Source organism: Arachis ipaensis, chromosome B04, assembly GCF_000816755.2.
Source record: "Arachis ipaensis cultivar K30076 chromosome B04, Araip1.1, whole genome shotgun sequence".
Taxonomy (NCBI): Eukaryota; Viridiplantae; Streptophyta; class Magnoliopsida; order Fabales; family Fabaceae; genus Arachis; species Arachis ipaensis.
Genome location: NC_029788.2, coordinates 44,116,580 through 44,120,348, shown reverse-complemented (window position 1 = coordinate 44,120,348; position 3,769 = coordinate 44,116,580).

Here is a 3,769-nt window from a genome sequence, read left to right as displayed (position 1 = left end):
GAAAAAGGGAATTCTGGGTAGCTAGGTATGAACTTTAAGATTACATTAAAAATATATAGGTTGGGTTGAAGCTTGGGTTAATTAAAGATTCAATTTATCAGCTCACTTAACCATATGTATACCCCTACCTGTACCTTGGCCCCATTACAACCTTGAAAAGACCTCATGATGTTTGTATTGGTATATTAGCTGTTGTTGATTGGTTAGGAGAAAAACAAAAGTTAGAAGGCATGATTAGAGAAGGATAGAGTGATTACCCTATACACGAGAGATTAGAGCGTACATACATTATTAGTGAGGGTTCAATGCTTGGATTTTCATGTTCTCTGCTTTCATGAGCTATCTTCTTGTACTTTTATCTGTCTTATTGTATAATGATAGAATTAGTGGAATTTGATTTGTAATTGTTTTGAAGAGCATATTTACTTTTGATCAAGTGGGCAAGAATCATATAGTTGCATTTATATATATATATATAGGCTTGCATTGCATTTCATCAGTTTCTACATGTTCATACTTATTTCCTTATCTCCTTCAATTAAGCATGAGGACATGGTAATGTTTAAGTGTGGGGAAGTTGATAAACCACTATTTTACGGTTTATATTGTGTTTAATTGTGTGGTTTTATCATGATCCTTACCCACTTATTCATTAAATTAGCATGAAATTATAATCCCATCCTAAATTTATAACATGTTTGAAAACTGCTTCCTAGGGACTTTAACTATGTATTTTTAATTCTCCTTTATTCCATTCGATGCCATGATCTGTGTGATTCTCCTTTATTCTATTCGATGTCGTGATCTGTGTGTTGAGTGTTTCAGACTTTATAGGGCATGAATGAGTTGGAGATTGGAAAAGAAACTAGCAAAAATGGAAGGAACACAAGAATTTAAGGAGATAACCAGCGAGAAGTGACGCGGTCGCTTGGCTCACGCGACCGCGCGAAGGAGAGCAAATCGCAGTGACGCGGCCGCATGGCTCACGCGGCCGCGCGGATTGGAAAAGCTCAAGCGACGCGGTAGCGTGGACGACGCGAACGCGTGGCAAGGAAAAGTGCGAATGACGCGTCCGCATGGGTGACGCGATCGCGTGACATGTGCGATCTGCATAATCTGCAGAATTCGCTGGGGGCGATTTTGGACCTTATTTCGACCCAGTTTTCGGCCCGGAACAGCAGACTAGAGCCAAAGAATATGCAGAAACAAATAACAACATTCATTTTAGACAGTTTTCAGTTTTTAGATTTAGTTTTATTCCTCCTCTAGGTTTTTTTTCTCTCTAGGTTTTAGAATTTTAATTTTCAATTGATTTTAGCATTGGAACATTGAGAAGAGTTATTTCCTCATCAAGACTTCGTCATTCTAGTTCGTTCTCTTAACTTGGTTTTATTCTTCCATGTTCTTTGCTTTGTTCAATTTTGTCATTTGAATACTTTCATGATTATTTAATACAAGGATTATTTCTTTCATTTGAATTTATTTTCCATTCCAATAATCGTGTCTTCTTTTAATTTCCTTTCATATGTTATGGATTTATTATTTACAATGAGCGAGTAGTTTCTTAACTTGATGGGGAGTTGATTGAAAGGAACTCTTGAGTTGGAAGGATTGAAAGAGAATTTGTAATTGGGTTAACTGTTGGATTGCTATCTAGTCACTAACACCAATCCCTTTGAACTAAGTGGGTTGCAACTCGTGAACAGATCTAGCATTCCAACTTGTTTGACTTTCCTTTACCTAGTAAAGGATAACTAAACAGAACAACCATTAATTATAAATTAATCTTGAAATCATCCCATCAATAATAGAGATTCCAACTAATCAACTCCCAGTCAAGGCTTTTATTCATATTATTTAAATTTCCTCAATTTAATTTTCAATTTACTTAACTCAACTTTTTGGAACATCTGATTAATAAGATAGCACACTTTTCTGCAACTCGTTGGGAGACGACCTGGGACTTAAACTCCCAGTAATTTTTAATTTAAACTCTCTGTGACATATTTCTAAATTGATAGGCAGATTTTCGGTAAGTTAAGAACTATACTTGCAACGTAACTATTTTAATAATTTTTAATTCACCAACTTCTGTGTCTCATCACATCTATTGCCGAGAAACGAGATGCTCAAACTCAAGTAACTGAGTGTGTTGGATCTATCCAACACATGAATGCTATGAAGGACAAAGAGGCAAGCACTACAGAAAAGAAAGGCTTGATATGTCAAAGCCTTTATCAATGAAAAACCCGTTATGGCTATGATCGACACTGGTGTTACACACAACTTTATCACGCTTGATGAAGAAAAGAGGCTTAGGTTGAAGATCACCGAAAAGAATGGTTGGTTCAAACCCGTGAATACCAAGGGTGAACCCCTTAAGGGAGTAGCAAAAGGGGTTGAGATGACTCTTGGTTCTTGGAAGGGCCTTGTGGATTTCTCAGTAGCACCCATGGACGATTTAAAATAGTCATCGGACTCGATTTGCAAAGGAAAGCAAATATAATACCTATGCCATACTACGACGTAGTATGCGTCATGGAGAAAGGGTCTCCATGCATGGCCCCTACAGTCTCTAAAAGATGGCGGACCACAGATACTGTCTGCCATGCAACTCAAGAAAGGGTTCAAGAAGGGAGAGACTACATATTTGGCTCTATTACAAGAGGAGTCAACATCCGAAAGAGAAGACGTTCCTCCCAAAATCAAGGAAGTCATTGAAGAAAATAAGGATGTGATGCCTCCCAAGTTGCACCGATAGTGATGAACCTAAGATCACGTGTGTCACGAAGTATGGATCGTATGAGTGGTTGGTGATGCCTTTTGGCTTGACCAATGCTCCTACGACCTTCTATACCTTGATGAACGAGATTTTTCGACCTTACCTTGATCGGTTTGTAGTGGTCTACTTGGATGACATTATTGTCTATAGCAATAATTTGGAGGAACATGTAGAACACTTACGAACCGTGTTCAAGATCTTGCGAGAGAATAACCTATATGTGAAGAAGGAAAAGTGTTCCTTTGCAAGGGACGAAGTCCACTTCTTGGGACACATCATTAAAGATGGAACTCTCTGCATGGATCAAGAAAAAGTGAAGACTATCAAAGAGTGGGAACCTCCAAACAAGGTATCTGAATTGAGGTCATTCCTTGGGTTGGCTAATTACTATCGGAGGTTTATCAAGGGATACTCCGCCAAGGCTGCACCATTAACTGATCTTCTCAAGAAGAACCACTATTAGGAATGGTCAAAGGAGTGTCAAAAGGCTTTTGATGAGTTGAAGGCTGCTATCACAGAAGGACCAGTACTAGCACTACCCGACTACTCAAAGGTGTTTGAAGTCCACACTGATGCTTCTAACTACGCTATTGGAGGAGTTCTGATGCAAGAAGGACATCCTATTGCCTTTGAGAGTCGCAAGTTGAATGATACAGAGAGGCGATACACTGTCCAAGAGAAGGAGATGACTGCGGTGGTGCATTGTCTGAGAACTTGGCGTCACTACTTGCTTGGTTCACACTTCATCGTCAAGACAGACAATGTGGCTACAAGCTACTTCCAAACTCAAAAGAAGTTAAGCCCCAAACAAGCTAGGTGGCAAGACTTCTTGGCTGAGTTTGATTTCGAATTCGAATACAAGTCAGGCAAGACTAATGTGGTAGTAGATGCGCTGAGTCGCAAGGCTGAATTAGTGGCCATTTCTATGGTTGAAGGAGATATTATGCATATCATCAAGGAAGGGTTGCATCACAATCCATTAGCCAA